We start from the raw sequence: 22266 nt of genomic DNA, 5'->3' as shown, positions 1-22266 counted from the left end.
TGCTGCAAATGCTGAGGTTATAAAGCAGTAAATGTTTGCCTGTTGAAGGCACCTGACAAGTTTTACAATCCTCAGATGAGTGCAGAATCATATCAGCACTTGGGCTTTCCCTATCCTCTCTTTTTCACTGGTTTTACAAGGTGCAGCATGGAAAACAGATCATTTCCGTTTCAAATTGACTCTCCTAAAATGCATTTGTAGAAAGGTGATTCAGGGTTCACCTAATTCTTTAGTTATCTATTTGTTAGTTTTAGAAAGGCTAATCTTTCCATTTATATTTTGTTCTGTCAGCTTTCTGAAGAGTGGCTCAAAGCATCAAAGCCATAGCTTTGACATCTCTCAAATGTCTTAAAAAGAGAAGATCATATGGTCACTTTTCACAGATTGATATAAATCCATGGTGCACGGGATACTCCAGGACACAGTGCTGCAGTAACTTTTTACTACTGTATTTCTCCATGATACCTTTAAAATTTCTGTAGAAATCTTCCTGCCTTGTGTTTCATCGTGAGCTTATTGGCTTGGGTATTTCAGTGCTTATTCTTGCAGAGGGTTTGGAGAACTGAAATTAAACTCTGCAGTCTGGCCGTTGCACTTGGCTACCCCAGCTTTATGACAACTATGACACCTACTGCCATCAGGGGAGTTACAACTTCATTAAAAGTGGGCTGCCGCCTGCCACTGTAGCCAGTGGGCATGCAGGACAGGCAAACTTTAGCTCTACACAGCAACGTAAAGAGCAGGGAAGAAGAGAGAAACCTGAGATGGGAGAGCAGGGACACTGATGTGGATTCCACAGCCAGTGGCCTGGGTGCTGCCCCAAGTTGCTCAACACCACGGAAAAGAGCTCATCATCAGCCCAACTGTCCTCAGGGTCCTCAGGGAAGTCCCTTCTCAGAAGGGACTCCAGTAGCAGCCAAAAAAACAGCATCGCTTAGGTGTGCTAATGACCCAATTCCTGCTGGTCCTGTTGTGAACGTTTAGCCAGCAGCCTTTCAGAAAAGGTGCAATAACTTGAGCATCAGGAGCCTTATTAAATATCCACAGTCCAGCTGAGCACGCTTTCGCTGAGTTTTTATTACAAACCACTGTATATCTTTGTCATTAAAGAGGGCTTCTAATTCATTATTTTGGACATTAACAGAATGCAGAAAGTATCTTAAAATAACATCTTAATTTATATTTTTAAGATCGTGGCACTTCTAATTTTTATTTTATAAGCTCTGTTAATGCTTAATGTCTGCTGCCGCTTGGCAGCACAGCTACACTGACAGCTATCGTTGCAAGTCTTTCATCTTTGATCCTTCTACAATTAGTAGTTAGGTCAAACAATTAGTACAATTTCTTTGAGTCAGAAGAATTCCAGCTTTTACTTTTCCTTCTTTAGGGTAGTTTTCTTAGGGGGTAGTTTTCTTAATAGGGGTAGTTTTCTTAATAACACTCCATCTGGAACAGAAACCAAAATACCTCTGTCAATACATATATCAAACTAAGTTTTCTCTCCATGGCAAAATTTTAGAGGACAATCAGTCTTTCCCCTCAGGATCTCAGTATTTCACATATGGGAACACAAGGGTAGCAAAATAATAAGTTGTAACATTACCAAATTATTTCTCAGTTGGTAATACATTTGGCGTTTGGACCAAAACCAAAGCAATCCACAACCCTCCAAAGAAATAAAAATAAACCGGTTAGAGGGAAAGGAAGAATAATCTATTCTGACTCTTCATCATTTACCTCACTCTGCTGCTCAAAACCATGTTACTTATGATTGATACACACATCATGTTTTCCTGTGTTGCAGGAGTTTTGAAAAATGGACATCCTCTGTAAGGCGTCAAATATACAGTCACCACATAGCAGGCTTGCAATGGAACACAATGATTCATGGAATATTGTAAATAACTGCATATATACATATATATACATAGGTTTATTTGTTTTAAGCTTTAAAATCTATTAAGATGTTCTAGAGGCAGTTTTAATTGTAAACCAGACTGTAAACATTTTTAGTGAGTCAAGCTGAGCTGAGCTTGAGCACACTGTCAGAATCCGAATTTGCTCTTTCTTCCACAAGCCTCTTGTTCTGTGACACAACAGGAGCTGCCAGCCTCAGGTATTTTCTGTCTTACATGTGGCCTTCATTAGGATTCACTCACAGGTCTCCAGAAAGGCAAAAAGGAAGGAACTTGAGGAAATGCCACGTGTAACATTACTGAAGCTGGAAACACATACTCCGTAACAACTACCCTCTGTGCTCAGGCAGCTCGGCTTCCCACTGGTGAACTTTCATTAAACACTGTACTCCTCCTGTCTGCAAGGCAGCAAGACAGTTGCCTTAGCAGCCAAGGAATTTGCTTCCAAAACAAACCAATGATCCATATATTGTATTATCCTCCTTTTATACCAGTTAATGCTAAATGCTTTCATAAGAAAGCATAAACAATGATCTTGATTTAACAAAATAACATGTGCTTTGCCTTAAATGTGCTTATGACCCCTTGGCATCAGCCTTCATTACAAGAAAATCACAGCTTCCGTAGCACCTAAAACTGCTGTTTAACACTGAAATTCTATGTTACATTTCAGCTTATTTTTACTCTGCAGGCAAAATGTTTCAGGAGACCTGAACCCTATGCTAAAACTAAGTAGGAACTCAAGTGGTGGTTAGGGTTAAATAGATCACATAATTAAGTACATTGGTCAACCAGGTTATGTTGATATTGCCAAATAAAAGAAGGCCAAGAACAAATCACAGGCCCCAAGGCCAGAGAGTTGTCCTTTCCATGGCAGGTTTGTCTTGGAAACAAATAGTTGAAATAGTTCAAAACAGAGCCAGGGAGTGAACTGTCTCACAACACTGCAGGGACAAAGGGAACCCATGCTCTCTCAGTCTGTGAGTTCTGTGCAACAGTACAGCCATAGCTTTGGGATTACATATCTTAGTTCTCTTTGCAATTTTCTACTCAGGTAACTCCCCAGATTTCACTTTAGTTATTTCTGCCTGTATCACTGCACACCCTCAGTAAGGGGATGCACCTCTGCAAGGCATCAGTAATGTTCTTACACTGTCCTAAATCACAGGGAGATCTTGCTGGGAAGGGGGTCAGAATACTGCTGTTTATATATCCTGGGAATGTAAGGCTTCTTGACTCTACTGCTGATGTATCCGTATCTGTTAATCTACCTCTTCCATCAGCATCAAGGACCACTGAGTTCCACTTTACTTATATTATGGAAATGCCAGTCATATAATTTGATTTGTTGTGAGACAGTAAAAACAGACTTATGCCAAACTCTCCTTGGGAACAGGAGTGATTTGGAATGCTTTTAACTGGACCTTCATAAAAGTATAACACTTAGAAACTTGCATTTAGCTCACTAATTTACCAACCAAAATCACCCCAAGGGACAATCATCATCTCAAAGGTCACAAACTTTGTATGCTAGTTTGAATCTCCAGAAATACTTCCTTCATTAATGATTTTTATTTTGTCACAGTCAGAATGCTGCTGCAAAAGGCTTCACTATGAAATGCTGGATATTAAAGCAATCATCAGCATTCTTGAAGCCAGGCTCCAACTGTTTGAGCTTGACAGGTTTGTCTTTAAATTTTCTGTATTTACTTTAAAATTTCTGACTGCTGCAATCAGTGGATGAAACAACAGATAGACAGCCACACAGAAAGAAGCAGTGGCAGAAGGTAGTACTTTTTGCATCTCTAAGTGCCGTGTTTATTTTCTCCCTATACATTTCTAGTTTATAAGCTGAAGAATTGTTTGTCAGCCGCAGCCTGATTTCTTCTCATAATGTGATATGAGTACTTCGTATAATGCAGATTCATCAAGATCCTTTTACTTGTTATTTCATGAAGAGATCAGGTACCAAATGCAAATGAAGAAAAGTAAAAGGAAAACTGAAAGCAGATAATTCAAAACTATAGCAGGAACACTGCAAAAAAAGTTTTTGTTCTACTAGTAACTATAAATCTGAAAGGGATCTCTTTCCTCAAATCAGTGAACTCGCAGATCATTTTTCCACAGCAGCAGGCTAACCTGCATTTTCTTATCAATATTTTTGCTGCTTCCGCTGAATGAGAGAAACACGAGGCTGAGCCATGGAGTGAAGCATCATTTACTATTTGTCATTTAAACACGCAGATGTCTATGGGAAAAAGACTGGAACGTGTAGGAGAAAGAAGATTTAATTAAATATTACATTTCAGAGGCTCTTTCAGCCCATACCTCAACAATTCCTTGCTACTCAGTCACTTATTTTTAGATCTAAATTTCTCTCCATCATGCAAGAACCTGCTATCTAATTTATAAGGCTCTCCATCAAAACCTCCAATTCTTAACCAAGAGGTAACAGAAAGCATCAAACATCTTCACTAAAGTCCTGCCAGACAATCTTAAGTTCCATCATGTCTAGTATTCCGCCTCCTTATTCTATTCCCTTCTCTTCTTCACATCCTTACCGTCATTTTGTATCTATCATGGGACAGAGCCTGAGCAATGTATCTAACTAAATTATATTGAAAAAAAAAAGGAAAAATAAATATTCACGACTCCATATTTGAGAGCACAGGGTGCAGAAATCCCCTGACAGAAGTGGTCCCCTTGACCCAGAGCTGCTCAGCAGCAACCACCTTGGACACTTATACCCAGTATATTCAAAGTATATATGGGAAAAGAGCAAGAACCCTACACAGCAGCACTGCACAGCCTGCAATTGGCCAGGAATAGGCCCAAAAGCAATGCTTCTATGGGTGACAGCTCTGCATTGAGCATCTCCTCCATCCCAGCTAGCTGTCAGACCCATAGTTCCCCAGGTGCAGCTCCCAATTTCTACTGCTCGAAAGAGTGGGTACGCTTTGGGAAGGGCAAAGGACTCTCACTCCCTTCCCATTAATACAGCTGCTCTGCAGCTAGCACAGAAAAAGGCAAACATGCAGCTCTGTGGGGGCATGGTATAGCAATTCCTCTTGCTAAATTAGCTAGAGATTTTACTCTCCTGCATACTGCAGTTGCACCAAGATGTCACCAGACTGGAAACTGCTGTAGTAAAACATGCCTCTCTGGTGCACCCCCTGAAGAAGTTTTAAAGCCCTTGGAGTAGTGCCAGTGCTCTGACAGAAGATGACAATCGCGTCTTTTCTTCACATGAACCGGGAGCTATATACTAGGTGGTGTGATCCAGAGTTGATAATTATGGTCTTAAATCTAATGCTATGGCCAGCATGCATGTAGAATATTTAATGCCAGTAACAAAAATAGAAAGGCAAGCACTTCTCACGAAAGTCAAGGCATGTGCATCCTATTTGGCAATTCTAATACCTTTCCCCAGAAGATCTGTTTTCATCCCTCAAAGCTCTTTAAAATAACACAGGAATACCCATTATAATATTGTAAATAGCATTGCTCAGCCTGCTTTTCAACACAGGGAATAAAAGCCCACCTTGTAAAAACGGCTTCTTATCATTGTATTTCCTTTGTGACTTTCCACTCATTACAGTTATCTTTAGATAGGGAAAAGGTATTCACTCTTGTAAAATCAATGAAGCTCTTAAGCAATGGCATCATCTTCTACATCCTTGACACGTTCTGCAAAAAATATGTGAGCTCTCCTTGCTTGCTTCGGCTGGCAGACCCTGACCCAGCCCTTCATGCTGAATGTCAGCAGCATAGCTGCAAGCAAAAGGGATTTACAAAACAGCCATTTCTGAAGGAATTCTCTTCCTTATGCAACAAAATTACTTGCAGGCTGGTCAGCGGCTCTAGCAGGTGCAGTGTAGGGACCCACTTTTATTCATTTATCTGCAGGGCAAGCTGAAAAGTCACCAGAAACGTCAGTTTCCTCACCAATGTGATGAGGAGAAACCATTTACGCTTGATGAGAAAGAAACAAAAATATTTCACTCCATATTTTCTGATGCTTTTTTTTTTTTTTTTTTTTTGAGGTGCTTTTTACTGGACAATTTTCTCTGTTAACAAAAAAGTTCAAACTTAAAGAGTGAGCTGAAAACACAACCTATTTGAGTCCTTAATTTTTCTCCCGCCCCAAGAACTGTTTGCCCAGCTGCACCAGCATCTCCCCCCGATCTCTGCAATCTGAACCTGCAGAACAACAAAATCTTCCCTTTGGCGTTGTATGGGAATGCACAGCACATCTCCATGCTGAAGGGACAATTGGTAAAACTAGAGCAAAGCTCTGTGGGCTCAGCCCTTTCAGCGGGCTCCACCTCCAGTCTAGGCCGTGTCACTGGGGGCTCGGAAATGCAGGGCTGGGACAACAGTGGCCCTGTGTATTTAGGGAAAGGAAAGGGATAGTGGCTGCCTCTCTTTTCTCACCCCAGGTGCATGCTGTCTCTGACTTTGGTGCTAAGTGGGATGTGGAGGTGGAAGAAAGGGCAGAGCAGGGAGGGGGAAAGAGAAGAATTACTACGATTTTTATCACTGTAATTAACTGTGGGGCCTTTTTACTACCCAAAATTTCAGAGATTGTGTCATGCTCCTAGCAGAGCTGTCAGTTCCTCTTAGTTTTGTTTAAGAGGAAACTCAGTATCAGCAGATGCACTCTGTATCAGCATCAGCTGACGTACTTTCTGTTTGAGCCTGCATCCTTCCCTAAACAGTGGAAATGAGCTCAGTGCTTCCCCTCTCCCCAGCTTTTACAATAAGGCAGGGGGAATAAAATTGTAATGTTCTCCTGCACTGCTTCCCACAGTTGCAATGCTGAATAGGTGGCGCCCTTAGTTATAGCTGAGAGAAGAAATGCAAACAGGGGCCTAGCATACAAGCTTTCTGCCCTCACTGCAGCCTTCCAGTACTTGAGGGAGCTTACGAGCAGGAGGGAGCCTGACTTTTTAGATGGTCTGATAGTGATAGGACAGGGAGGAATGGCTTTAAAGTAAAAAATGGAGAAATTTAGGTTAGATGTTAGGCAGAAATTCTTTACTTCAGAGGGCAGGGAGGCGCTGACACAGGCTGCTCAGAGAAGCCGTGGATGCTCCGTCCCTGGAGGCATTCAAGGCCGGGTTGGATGGGACCCTGGGCAGCCTCAGCTGGTGGAATGGAACCTTTAAGGGCCTTCCAGCCCAAGCCGTTCTATGATTCTACGATAAACAAGGACAGAAAGCTCCAGCAGGCAGCAGGGCACTGGCAGGCTTCTCTGCTTACCTGAGAAGTATCTTCATCCCTAACTTCTCAGTGACAGTATACTGGGAGATGCAGGATCTGGGAGTTGGAAGCTGAAGGCAGTGCTTGCTGCGCTTGTATTTGAATGAAGCCCAAACTTTGATTATCACATCAAACAGTTGATTAAATGCAGTCACTTGAAACTCGGAATTATGTGCCGTGCTGGACATGAGAAGATACTGTTTAAGCCAAGAAGCATAAAAGGTTATTGCATCTCAAATCTTCATCCTGTGCTTATGCTGTGGTGATGCCATTTATAAAGATAACAGGAATGACATATTTGAACAGAGCAAGTGTTATGTACGACTGCAAATATTGTTGACTTTTGTCTGGGTCATTGGAGATTAACAATTTGGAAACTGCAGACATGTGGAAGATACAGTGTATGTTATATGGAGTCAGAGAACAAGCCTGTTCTTGTAAGATTTCAAACTCAATTATGCAGACACAAGAAGTTTAGATAAACTTTCCAGATTATATCAAATGAACTTTTGGTTGCTTATCTGAACTGACCCTCTGAAGACATTTGGGATTATTCTGAACGCTGTTGTTGTTGCTGGAAATAACAGCAAGTTAAGAATTTAGTTTTAACTTTTGCATTTCTGAAGCCTGGTATGTACAGGACGAGAGAGCTTCTCTACGGTTATTTTCACAAACATTTCAGTATATCTTGCTTTCTGCAGTGAATGGCTGCTCTCAGTGCAAACAAGTCACAATCCGAGCCTTAGAAGTTTTGTGAATTTAATTATGAAAGATTTTCTCACTCTTTCAGGAGAATATATAAAGAGAAAACCCTGAAGATTTCAACAGGGGGACCACAGGACTTGCATGGGGTCTCAACATAGCATAGCCCTGCAGCTCCTGTGGAGCTCTGCAGCCTGGGTGCAGACTTCCTGAAGAGCTCGGGCTACATTTTACAGCTACTTGCTAGTTGGGAAGTAGAAGATGTAGTAACACTACAATCAGAAGCTTATTAATATTTAGTCAGGGATTTATGGCCTTACACCATACAGGATCGTCCTCAGCTTTACCCCTAAGCAAGATTCACTATAGCCATGTCTTAGCTGGATAGCCAGCTGCTAAATGGTAAAAACAGCTGCTCAACAGTACTGAGGTTTTCCATTATAGGCACCAAAAAGTAAATAACTGAATTACGTATATAGATATCATACAACACAGTAAGCTATGGAAAGAACACATGGCTGAATTTACCACACCAGTACTAGTATCCATTTAAAAACAACACCAAATTTCCTGTGGCAGGGGCGTTGGAGATTCATGATCCTTGAAGTCCCTTCCAATCCAGGTCATTCTGTGTTCCTGTGATTCTGTGATTAACACACACTAATGCTCATTTATACAGTGACTCTCTATGAGGTGGTCACTATCAACATGACTGCTGCTCTTGTGGCTGTCTACAATAGCAAATTAACAAGACTTAGTTACTATGCTTGAAATATAGACTGGAAATGCAAATAAACATTGGGAAGGTCATGACTTATTTAAAACCTCCTACATAACCACAAGAACAATCTTTTGGTTTCCAGAAACCAATGCCTTGTGGACTTTTACTTGCCCTTGATGTCAGAAAAAGTCTTGGGAAATAAATATTTGCATTTCAGCACCTAAAAAGTTGAGTAGAGTCATACTCCATTTCAGGCATGTCCCTCAACACTCCGCAGTGTGCTAATGTCACCATACTCAGTGTTCACAGTTCACAGACCTAGATGTCAACAACTAAGCCTAAAGCTTATATATAATGCTGCATTATTTACAGCAACCAGGGGTGCACAGAAAATCCCATCTGACAACTGTAATTACACCTGTCACTAATTTGAATAAAAATTACACCTTACCACTGGTGTACCATTGGCTACTTGACAGAATTAAAATAAAATAAAATAAAACACAATAAAATACAACCTTTTTTTCATCAAAAGGAAGGGGAAAAAAAACAAGCAATCTTGGAGCAGAATACAGTTCACTTCTGTGGGCTCAGTTACTGAAGTTTAACAAGTCCTCACACATCAGCAACATTTGTCCATGCAGCTTATGCCAGGCCTTCCTAGCACAGCAGGGCAAAACTGCGCTTACAGAGCTGCAGACAACTGCACATGGGGGAAGGAGGCTGCTGGTGAAAGAGGATCTCCCCAGGCAGCTACCACTTGTACTTCCCTAATAGCCATACAGGTAGGGTGCGGGGTTGGGTAACATTGGTATGCTTAAGAATGTAAATTCCCTCCTTGACTTGTGACTGCAATGAGAAATTCCCACCAGTACCTCAAGCTGAGAATCATTCGTTTGTGAACAGCCGGTAAGTCACTGCCCAGGCAACTAAAATAATCAGAACAGTTCCCAGAAATCTGCAGAGACTGTATTTGTTTTGATGGTAAAATATACAAAAATGGAATTAATTTCCACTAACAGATTTGATCTTCTCTGTCAAAATCCTGATACTGGAGAAGGATCAGAAATGGAAACAGATCAAGATTGTCACTGCTTCTCAAGGAAAAATAGCAGGTGCTGTCACAGGGTGGATGAGAGTGGTTGGCCGTGAGGAGGAGAAATGACTGTGTGGGTCTCACCCTCTCAACTGTTGGGATATCCTGAAAGCAGTGAGAACCTTCCCCCTCATTTACCCAGACAGGAGGTCTCCAAAGGTTTCAAAATCTGTGTCATGAGGATATAGCAGAGATGTAATGGTTGGCTGGAGGATACTTTGCTATTTTAATCCCCTTGCATTGTGGTTGCCTCTCTGGGGTGACCTCAGCCAGAAGAGCTGTATAAACAGCCCTCCTTCCATCCCCTCCTTTTTCTTCCTGATTACCGAAGATAAAACGTATCCTTATGAGATTACCCCTTTCTACCTCTCACCCTCCCTCAGCCCTGCAATGAGCACGCTTCAGCTAAAACACAGGCTGTCATCAGGGAGCACCCTGCTGGAGGCCACAAAGGGACACAGCCCTTCTGCCTGCAAATTATCTTTCCCCTTCAACCCTTTGTGTTTTTCCCACCTGCCCCACTCCACACACCATCTTCCTCCTTAGGCTCTTAATTCAGTTTTGCTCGTGCTAATGGGCTGGCTCAGCTGGCAATGTGCAGGCACAGGGTGGGAATCTCTGTGAAAAACAAAGGATAGGAGTGCATCTCTGCATCTCTGCTCACTTTCCCCAAGTGAGCACTGGGTAGGTGGTGGATCATATTGATTTCAAGCCCTGGAAAGTAGCAGGGAAAATTTCCTCTCCTTTCCTTTGGGAAGCCTTATAACCAAAGATTTTGCAGAAAAGAAGCTTCTTTCACTGGCCTTAAGGGCATCTGCTTGCAGCCGTTGAATGATGGCACTTCTCAGCAAGAAGTTTTACATTTAGGAAATCCCACCGAAGCTCAGTGAATCTACCAGGAGCAATGAGAAGGCTATATGGTACTGGACACTCACAACAATGGCTACCTGATACCAAAGCTGGGTCTTCAGGGGCAGCAAATACAGGATGACATAAAGCATCCAGCCTATTCTCAGTACTAACCAGCAACTGGTAACCTGTGGGCTCAAGAATCCAGATGGATGAGGGCTAGCTTACCCTGAGGATAGCTAGACAGTTACCTGAGCTGCCTAAGCCACAGGCTCCTCAGGTTTGTCTTACTATGCTGTAGCCATTGCTCCATGCAATTTCAAGCTGTGCACTGCCTTTAAGAGCCTTACCAGAGCAGATATGGCATGGAAATCTGCAAGCCAAAGGCACCTGCTGACTTAGGAGACCAGCCAAAAAAAAAAGAATGCCAGGAAGTACCTTATTTTCTGACAATAGCAGGTTCTGAGGCACTTAGTGTTTTTAAGAGCTTCCAATTAACTCAGGGGTGGCTGACAGTGAAACTATAATGCGGGGATCTGAGCCACTTTGCATGAACGTGAACACACTATGGTTGAAAACAAGCAAGCACTAGGGGAAAAAGGAGAGACCAAAGAGCTCAAAACTGTCCTCAGGCTGAAGAGCTCACAGTTTATAGCATGACTGTCAACGTCACTGAGTGCTACTTGCACTGTTGGGCCCAAATGCCCAAAACCATCCTTCTGTGTTGCACTTGGGAGTGTTGGCTTGGATGGGAAGGACTCCGTCTCACAGATCCCCCAGCATGCAGATGCTGGGCGGCCATTTGTGTTTGGATGGGCTTGGGGACCAGCAAGCACCTGCTTTGTGGAGAGCCAACATCGGCTTTGTTGGGACTGCTGAGTATCTCATACTAAAGGCAGAGGAAAATACGCCAAATCAAAGGCAGATTCCACAAGAAGCAGAACCTGAATTTGCAGACACTGCAGAGAACGCCAACAACCAAACCTGTGCCCAACATGGAGAAAGAGAAGATGATAAAGATATAAAGCAAATCAAGTGAGAAAGGTCTATCTGGTGGCAAAACAAGACCATGTTTGGATCAAATCAGGCAGAGATCTACTTGTTTTGGAGGAGGCACTTACGTCTTGCTGCTTTTTTCACTGTGAAGAAAAAGCATTACTCAAAGACTCTGACACAAGAAAGGGGACTGAGTATACCTATTCTCTCCAGCTGTCATATCCACAATGTATTTAATGGCCAGTGATATGCCTACATTTAGTAGAAACATTTTTTTTAGCAGTAAAGATTAAACTCTCATTATCAGCCATCTAAGTGGCTGGTAGAAAACAATGTCAAGCAATGCAGAAAACTGAGCTGGACTCATATACACGTTTAACACTGCTGTGGAACAACACTGATAAAGGCTGCCTGTCACCTCTTTTGCTCAGCAAAAAGTGGAAAGCAAAACCGCCGTCAGTGTTAGAACCGGTGTCAGAGTTACTAGGGACACACATAGACAAATAGAGACAGGCAGAACAAAACCAATTAACGTGAGAGCGAGCACTGACCACGCCAAATGTGGCAGCGTTTCCCTCTGGTTGGAAATAAACAGATATGAAAGGCAATAATATTAGCAGGAGATTAGAGGAGGCTCCCCCCTCCCCAGCAGGCACAAGGAACAGCTGTATCCCCGCAAGATGTTATTTCACCTCAAATATCTCGGACAGGTTAGACCATAGCAAATTTAGATAGCTGAGCCCCACAACACGATGATAGGCTCAAATTTGGTAGGTATGAATTTGAGCAGTGAAGTATAAGTTCAGATGCCCACATCCAGAACTAATCCACTTATCTCTACCTGACCACAGTGATGCTGCTACTCGGTGGGACTCAATAAATTACAGGCACTTCAGGGATTATTTGAGCATCGCCATACATATTTGAAGTACAGTTTTATGATATGTTCAAGCTGATGAGCCGTTCTTATTTCTGACTGTACCTTTAAAAAGTCCCCTCTTTGATCAAACCGAGCCTGTTTACTGTATTACACAGAAATCCATATTGCACTGACACAATTGGTTATAATCCAGGCACAGAAAGAAAGCAGTCTGTGCTGGGTTCTCAAACCTGAGTCACTTGCTGATGTGGCAGGGAAGGTAGTGAGGCTACCCTGGACTTTGGTCCCCATCTCACCACAATCCTTTTGAGCCACGAGGGACTGCTGCACCCTCAGCCCACAGCAGCCCTCTGCCTGAGGCTCTGCCTGCCCCTGCCAACACAGCTGGTGCTGCTGCAGCTGCATCTCGTTCTGGTGGGGAGGAGAAGGAAGAGATAGCGAGAAATAATCTCAGTGATTATATGAGACAGAGAATACATTCCCTTAAATAACCTCCTCCGCCTGCTGAAGTTATCAGAGCATGCCTTTCTAATGCTGGCTAATGCCAGGTTAAGTTCAGTAGTTCACAGCTGTGTATTTTGTTAGAGATTTGTCCCTAATTGAACAGCAAGCTGGGGGACTGCAGCTACATGTAATATCTGCAAGGAAAACACATCCATCTCAAATGGCATTTTTCAAAGAGACACATACAATCTTGTTAAAAGTATGAGCCCTAATGGCCATTTGCTCCACCATCCACCAGCAGCAGGTATGGCAAGAAAGGGAACAGCTGCTTAGTTGCTTCTGTGATCTATTTTGTCTAGATGTTTGCATGTTTGGGAGAGTGGTTTGGCCCTTTGCTGTTCTCAGATGAATCACTCTGCTAATGGACTAGCAAGTGCATGGATAACATTATCAGTGATGCAGACCATGGTTCCTATATTGCCTTAATACGCCTCTAAACCAATCTGGTAAATTACTTCCATTATAGGATTTAGACAGTATCCCATTACAGATCAAGCTTTTGGTTAAACGTCATTTCTTTGAAAGACATATTTGGTGTCAAGGTCCACTTGGTAGTTTCAGAAGAAAATGAGCAGAGTCTGATATTTCCTTTACTATGACTCCAAGGAGCACTGCAGGGGTGGAGCCGGGAGAGCGGGTAAGAAGAGCTCCTATCATCAACAGAGCAAGGCCAGCAGATCGCTTTGCTCTTAGCTCTATCCCCTGTGCACAGTAAGCATGCATGTCTCCTGGTCACACACTGCAAATTCTTCTAAACTGCGTTGGGTAGCTCTAAAGTTAAAGGGACTATATACTATTAAATTATTATACCAGGAAAATACATCCCCTGTATGAGCTGCTGTTAAAGAAACTGGCTTTTCTGTCCATTTCCAGTGGTTTAGTCTTGGCACTTCAGTGAAACTACAGAGCCCATCCCAGCTGTCCAAGTGCAGCCAGTCTCTGATGCATATATTATTGCATAGTTCTGTTCTTTGCTCTGAAAGCAGATCTAAATAAAATAATTTTCCACTTGCATTCGAAAAAAAAAACCACCCTAGAAAGAACAAGTCATGAAAATGATTCTATTTGTTTCGGAAAATATAAATGTTCCTTCTCTTTTCTTTTTCTTAAGCAAAATGAAAACATTTGTGTCCAGTCTGTGCTTCGTTCCAGCACTTCTATTAAACATTTTTACTCTGCACTTAATAAAAAGAGACATTTCATTTTAGCAAAGTCCTGGCTTATTAAAATTAAAGTGATGGGGAATATTAGTGGGACTTGCCAGTATTAAATATCTTTATATGATAATTTATTCCATATTTAGTGCTCAGTGCTTGCAGTGTTTAATGCAGCTAAGGCATATGGCGCTGTTTTATTCAAATGTTAAACTGTGTGATCATTAAAAATATATGGAAATGTAAACATTGTGTCAGAGTTCAGTGTCTCAGAAAGGAGCTGTTAATCCCTGCAAACAGTTTCATTATAACAAGAAGCTCAATCAATTAATGATTTTGTTTCTTTATGTATTTACTTGTCACGATGTGTCCATTTAGGGTAATTAATTTTATTATATTTCAATTTTCTATATATTTACATTTCTGCATTCTTATAAAGGAACGTTTCACTTTTATTTTGATTTGATTAGAAACAAAGACTGGCAAAATCTGTTTAACTGCTAAGCTGGGAGCTCAGATCAATCTCCATTTCACTTGAGGATTGAAAGCAAAAAGCTTCTGGCTCTACAGCAGCTTTGTCAGTCTTGGCAATTTGCATTATGTTACCCATGATAGTATGCACAAGGATCCATTGCCACAAATGCAATTTAAGAAAACACTTTCAGTTCTTTTCCTCCTTCTCAGTATTTTCAGGCAACTGGAATGACTTCATTGCTGTAGAGAGATTACTTACTACCTGTATTTAACTGAATAATATTAAAAATAAAATAAAATCCTGAGGGGTAATAAATAAGTTGAGTTTCTAAGAGCAACTTTTCAGAACTTTTCATGCAAAGGCAGAAAGTAAGAGGGATTTTGATGGATGGTGATGGACACATTGCTTTGGAGACAGCCTTTGCTAAGCAGAGAAGCAGGGAGAGCCAGGGTGGGTGTTCTCAGAGCACTTTGCACAGTGCCCTGTGTGCTCATTACTGCCTGCACCACTGCTAGGCACAGCCTGGCCACTGAGCCTCAGCAAGCTTACTGATGGTTTTAGAATAATGTCATTATTTTTCAGTTGTGGCTTTGTAGACAGCTGTAGGCATTTGGGGCTGGTTTCTGTACTGGTTAGTTAGTATACAGGGCTGGGTATTTTTCACTGTTAGGCAAAACAGTCTCTATCTCTCCTGAGGTCAGGGTTTCACCCCCTGAGCCTGACAACTCAGAACATGACAGACACAAGTCCTACCTGATGCTCAGTATGCCTCTCTCCCCACTTTTAACACTCCACACCCTTTAACTATTTCATTTTGATGTCTCACACTTTAATGCTTGCAGGTATCTCCCTCTAAATCTGACTTCCATTTTCTTACTGCCTGCTTGTCCACGCAGTTCCTGCAGCTCAGCCTTACTGCTGGCAACAAAGGCAGAATGCTCCAAATACCACTGTTCCTCAGACAGTGTGATTGTGGAAAATGGACAAGGCTTATCTTTGGGCAGAAGGACATCACTGGTGGTACAGTGAGGGCTTTTCTTCAAGGCACAGGGAGATCCATGTACAAACTTGCAACTTAGCCAGTGCTTGCAAAGCTCTCTGGCATTTCAGTGTAACCACAGAAGCTCTCCACCTGCAGACAGGAGTCATGTTCCTTAAAAGAAAAGCCCATGCACAGATAGAAAGTGAAATTTGAATGGCTTTTTTTAGTGAGTCACAGAGATTCAGCTTTGATACAAACAGAAAACTTGATATTGGGGTGGTTGAGGGAAAGTCTAAAACTGAACATGAGATACAAACAACTTACAACTCAGTATTAACTTACCTGTGTGGGAGAGGTGCAGATATCCAACTAACCTTCTAACTTTAAAGTCTCTGACACTTGGGATGTGATGCCCCGTTTTGTTGTCAGTTGTTTCTCATCAAGCCTACGCAAATTCAGCATGAAAATGTCTGTCTTATAGCCAGTTAATATCCCCCATCCATTACCCCTGACTCCATGATTGATGTTTATTGCATGTCTGGTTAGTAGTGCTGGCAGCTGGGAGATCTGGTATCTATAGCTGATGTTCCTATCTCTGGTGAGTTACTTCATCTCTTCTATTGCATTCACTTAATCATGGTCATCATCTTCAATTGAGCTGCTCATACTGACACTTATTACACCTGTTACACCCCATACAACAAAGCTTGAATTATTTTCAGGGGACACTGAAATATGTGAATGAATAGGTACCACGTCTAACCTAAAGTAAGTAGCAAATACAGTCGCTAGAGTTGAATGTCACAGTCCCAAGTTTTTTTTCCACGCAGTCAGCAGTGTAGATAAGCAAAACATTTGCTGCCTATACTGAAAAAATAATGTGCCTCACCCACCTTGCTGGAGAAATGGAGGTGATTCATTTTCCACAGCATTGCATTCTCATGGGCCTGATCCAAGGTCTGGCACTGCTGGCTGGGGGTTCTCCAAGGGTTCTCCAAGGTCACTTACTGTTGAAGCTGTTGGAAAATAGGTAACAAAGATGGAGACTTGGAGAAAGCCACAAATTCGGTGTTATTCCACAAATGTAGACTAGGTAAGAACACCAGACCATCATTTTCTTTCTTAATACCTCCACAAGGTATCCAGTGGTGCTCCGGAGAAAAATTAGGATGCTGATTTAATACAGGTAAACGAACTAATTCAAGAAACACAAAAAGCTTCCAATGAAGTTTCTTTTGTGTAGAATTAAACTTCAGACAGAACTATTACAAGGTTGATAATGGTTAAATAGAATTTCAGCCATTAGCGCAAAAATTCGTAAGAAGAACTACAGGAAATCTTGCAAGTTTTAGAGATGTTATGGACAGTGGCAATCTAACATTTGAAACAGAAATCAAACGCTGGGAATTAACGCATCTCTTGGCATCACTGCATTTATTTGAGATGAGCTGCAGTGAAAAAGTAGTAGTAGAAAGACTTCAGGTCCTCTAAATCCTCATGTCTTTTGGCTGTTGATCCTTTTCTATCCCTGGTCAAATGTAACAAAATGATCAGATGCACAGACTTCATAACCAATCCTAATATTACAAGGACCATTTATCATTTGTGTCGAGCTCCAACCAGGTGCTGACAGCTGGCGATTCATAACTCCCTACCAAAAGGAAGTCTCTGCGGTGAGCTGTGATGGCGAGGAGATGCTCTTATCTCCCCCAGGCATGTAGCAGTTCTGAAGAAAACGTACTCTGCAGTCCTTCATTTGCCTTCCAGTCCTCGGTCCTTCCAGTACAGTATGTTTTCAGAGGACTTGGTGTGTAGAAGGTGAATATACATCACTGAAAGGAACCTCATTTCACAGTTACTTTCCTGCCTTCGTAATGCTAAATTCTGAGGCAATTTTGGCCTGTTGTAATACTGTAGCAAGCATAACTTAATTATTTGGCCAATTATAGTATCAGGGAATGTAACAACCATTACGTGAATGGGTGTTGAATCAGCACATTTTCCACTCCACAGTAACCAACAGGAAAGAGAGAGGAAAATGTATTAACTGAGCAAAATCTAATAAACATAATGCCACCTACAGATATGTGCTATTTAATCCCATGAAAGGATTTTATGCTTCTGTTCACATGGTAATACCAGATACCATCTTACTGAAGGAAACGATGACTTCAATATATGAGTCCAACATCGGGAAAACATTTCCTTTTAATGTCTGTATACAAACATCTTCCCTGGTGATTCTCAAATGCTGGGGGAAATGATATTTGGGTGCTGACACATTTTAGGTTAGATCCAAGAGGAAAATGCTACCACTGACTTCAGTCTGAGCTGTCCAGACAACTTTGGGAGCTTCTATAGGGCACAGCACATCATCTGTCTGTGGAGACCTCCATCGGCAGGGCTTAGAGCTAGAGTGGGATGTTAGCAGCACTGCAACAAAGAGAATGAGGATCTCGTTTCATGAGTTTAATTAAAATGTATCTGCCACGCTAGTTCTGCTGCTGTGGACAAGTCCAACAGTTGATAACATGCCAAAAAAAATTCAGATGTTTCAATCCAGAGAAGCAGGAATAATGAATTAGTCAGAAACTGTGCTGGGAAACAAGAGGAGCGTAAAATAACAGACAAGGATTAACTTTCCTCCACACCCTTTATTTTTTTTTTCTGTATAGGGCAGGCAAGGAGATAGTTAAGCTTGTAGAAAATAAGCTAATTTTAAAATAAATAATAAATAAATTAATCGGAATCACTGGGGCTTCAGCTCAAGTGGCAAATATTTGTACTGAATCTGAAGTTATACAGTGCTCCACAAATGTGAAAAGCCCTTACATTATTATTAGTTGTTACAACTACATGTGATATCGATTATGTTAATAACCAGGATAACATTTTGAAGAGGAATTGTTAGATTTTCCTACAGTGATTAGTACATTGATTGTGATTGGCTATGCAATTACAGAGTTATTAAGATGGCATTTGATTGTTTAACACGGCATTTCATAAGTCAATGACAATTTAGGACATCATTTGGCTCAAGTTTGAACATTCACACTCATAAAGTAAACATTTTCTAAATCTAAAGTTGTGTTATTAAAGTTCATTTGCAAAATAGAATCCTCCATAGAAGGTTTCTTCATGGCTGTTATTCAAACTACAGGCCACAACATGCATTTGAGTGAGTCTAAACACTCTTGAAAACTATAGACACATTTATTTTAACCTCCTCTAACACATGAATACATATTTAAACTGAATTTATTGTTATTGTTCCTTCATTACAGGAGAAGATACCCTAAGAGTCATGTATTATGTAGTCCTTACCCAGAGCCTACTGAAAGAAATGGAAAGGGTCCTTTTATTCAAGGACTTAATATAAATCCTAAATTGGACATTTTGAAAAGTTATATTTCACAGCATTTTAGGTTAGCTTTTCATTTTAACTTCAGTGATTCAAAGAGCTGACTAGAGTGCTAATCAGATTTTTACTGCAGCTGGAAGTATCTACATGTACAAGATAACATTAGACATATCAGGCCATAAATTCTGATCTTTTTGTGAACTATACCTGGAATACACATCTGTTTTTCTCATGAAAAACATTGCTGATGCAAGTAAGATTTCAAGATATATCAAAATCAAGAATTTATTTATATTTAGCACTGATAAACCAGTGGAGCCCTGTTTTTAGTGTTTATAAAAGCCAAGAAAAATAAAGATCAGCTGTCACATTGCGAACACCACCTATTTCACATACCTGCAGTTAGCTCTGCGGGGGCAGGTAAAACCACATTTTTGTGGGTTTTACACATAGCCACATCAGGCCTCCCAAGAAGTACAAGGAATCTTGATAAAACAACCTCATCTAACTATATTTTCCAAAAGAATAACTGTATGGCACTGTAACGCATTGTGTCTCCTCGTTAAAAAACTAACAAATAGCTATGCTGAATGTGTCTCACGCATTTTTCAGGATGTACTGTTACGTTCTACTTCCAGTTGCTCATTCCTCTCGGCCTCATTTAGTATAAAGACAACTGCTTTCATAGCCCAGATTCACACCTTGGAGTTTTAACAACTGGTGTACGGGCCCCAGCAGACAAATTTGAGAGAACAGGAAAATTTCTCTTTTCAACCTGATTACATCTCCTTCCTTGAACAGCACAAGGGCTCAGGAAGCACATGGTTATCAAACCCAACACTGCTTATATGCAGCAATCTGTGCCAGGAGCCCTCTAGAAAGTCATGTACAACATTCATGGCCATGCAAGTGGTAAAACTAAGCAGGACTTTTAACTCCACAAGTCCAGTGACTCACACTGCAGACACCTACACACATTCCTCCGATGTTTTGGAAATGCCTCTGGTGGCCACTTGTCCACAGAAAATGAGAGCACCTCTCCACCTCTATGCTCTTGAACAAAAGTAAGGTCTGATCCGCCTATAGGGAAAAGAGGTTGCTCCAGCTCACCACCAAGGCCAACCAAAGGAGCAAGGACATCAGCTGCAAGGAGTACAAGCACTAGGGACTGTGAGTGAGGGAAAGGTGGTCAGCATCAGGCCCTGGAGCTTGTTCAGAGAAGGGCGGCTAAGCTAGTGAGGGGTCTGGAGCACAAGTCTGATGAGGAGTGGCTGAGGAAGCTGGGATTGTTCAGTCTGGAGAAGAAGAGGCTCAGGGGTGACCTTATCACTCTCTACAACTACCTGAAAGGAGGTTGTGGAGAGGTGGGGTTGGCTTCTTCTCCCATGTAACTGAGGGAATGGCCTCAAGTTGCGCCAGGGGACCTGCTCCATAGTCCTCCCAGGCACGGATGTGAGGCTCACCAGCCTGTAGTTTCCTAGGTCTTCCTTCCTCCCTTTCTTAAAAATGGGGAGTGATGTTTCCCTTTTTCCAGACACAAAGGACTTTGCCTGACAGTCACAATTTTTCAAATATGTTGGAGAGCGACTTGGCAACCACATCAGCCAGCTCCTTCAGGACCTTGGGATGCATGTTGTTCAGCCCCACATCTAGTTTTACAAAGCAGGCACCAGGGATATCAAGTAGCAAAGGAAACAATCATGGGATTATTTTCCCGCTGACTCATGATGTCCTCAGGTCTCCTCTGGTCTCAGTAAAACCACAGAAAAGCATGCCCTGCAGGAATGCCAGGGAGCACACTGGGGAACACTTCTGCTCTATGACCACTGTACCAACCAGCCAGGAGACGGCACAAAGTAAGAGAGCACATCAGCTCAAGCAGCAAAATTTGTGTTTTCTGAGCACATGGCAGAGTCAACTGTTGCACGCTGATAAAATGTGCAGCAGTGAGCTTTCTAGAGTAAACATAACCTCACTCACACCGAAGTAATCGGTCTCACAGCCATCCTCTGCTGGAGGGAAAAGCCATCACTGCCAAGTGGGAAAACATGACAAAAGTCAGACAAAATATGTGAGGATTTACTAATAAAGTGATTGAGGAATGAGATAAATCATAAGCATGGTAATCCATTTGTTCAGTATGGCTGAAGCTCTGCTAATGTTTGGTATTGTATCTCACAAAAATGTATACAACTCATATCAAGAATTTCCCTCCCAGACCTCTTTTGGCTAAACAGAGTTTTTCAAAAGCATTTTCTGCTGCTGCACTAAGCTCTGCTTCCATCAAAACTTCTGGAACACTGGTGTGAGCAAAGCTGGGCCAGAATGCCACCCACAAAGTTTTATTTACTGAATGCAGGGTGCTGACGCTGATACCTCTGCAGCTACGTGAAATCACAACTCCCGTGGCGTGTCCCTGGAACAGCAAACTCAGGACTTCCCAGCAATGCAGAGCCTCATACAGGAGTCTGTTCCAAGTCAGCACAAATCTCTTTGTATGGATGATTTCTCATCAAATCCTACAGATAAATGTTTAGCTAAGAGTATCAATATTATACTAAAGCGCTGGGGAACCAAAAGTAATCAGAGAAATCAAGCACCAGGAAAAAAAGAAAGAAGAAGAAGAAGAAGAACAGCAACAAAAGAACAATAAAGCCTGGACATGCTTCACATTCTTCTCCGAATGAGAAGTACTTGTTGTTCCAGCAGCAGCCAACTCTGCCGATTGCAGTGCAAATCTCTGCGAGAGTGCACTATCAGAATCAAGGAGGAGAAGTAATGCATAAAAATGGAACCCAACCAGTATCAAATAAAGACATAAAGGACTATATTTAATTCTGACCAGTAGACCCTACTAACAAGGCACAACTTACTTCTATAATCTTAATAAAAAGTACAGAAGGACAACATATTCATCTGCTGCACAGGCTGAAATCAATCAAACTGTGGTTTTGTAGGAGACAGAAAAATTAGAAAATTGCATACAAAGCTAATGGAGATATCTGACATGAAAGCTTTCCACACTGAACTAAAAGGCAGTAGCAAAGAATTACTCTGATCCTTAAGTTTTTTCCACAATTACAGAATCTTGCCAAGCTGGAAGTTGACTCTGCGATTTTTAATGTATTTTAGGATAATTCATCTTCTTTTGCTACTCCCCACCAACCAATATGTCCCAGATTTTTAAACAAATGACTTAAGGGTACATGTGCATTTAATGTAATGTTCTCTTTTCCTCTCTTTTCTCTTCTTCACTACTGCTGCTATAAGTAATACTTCAGTTAGTTGTAATTGGAAAATACTAGAAAGGAAAACAATCCAAAAAATCATTTTTTTTTTCTTCTAGGTATGTTTATATTGGACAAGAC

At 41.6% G+C, this 22266-nt stretch overlaps 1 long non-coding RNA gene across 4 annotated transcripts in view; it reads right to left on the bottom strand.

Moving 5' to 3' along the window:
* The window catches only part of LOC101751304, a 423708-nt gene that overhangs the window by 160282 nt on the left and 241160 nt on the right, over positions 1-22266 (bottom strand). For all 4 annotated transcript variants that reach the window (XR_005842154.2, XR_006930981.1, XR_005842158.2 and 1 more), the window contains exon 3: positions 16431-16553. This is a non-coding gene — a long non-coding RNA (uncharacterized LOC101751304). The remainder of the gene's footprint in view (positions 1-16430; positions 16554-22266) is intronic.

This window comes from Gallus gallus, chromosome 1 (assembly GCF_016699485.2).
Source record: "Gallus gallus isolate bGalGal1 chromosome 1, bGalGal1.mat.broiler.GRCg7b, whole genome shotgun sequence".
NCBI classification, from domain to species: Eukaryota; Metazoa; Chordata; class Aves; order Galliformes; family Phasianidae; genus Gallus; species Gallus gallus.
Note: the sequence above shows the minus strand (reverse complement) of the source record. Positions and strands in the feature narration are given on the sequence as shown.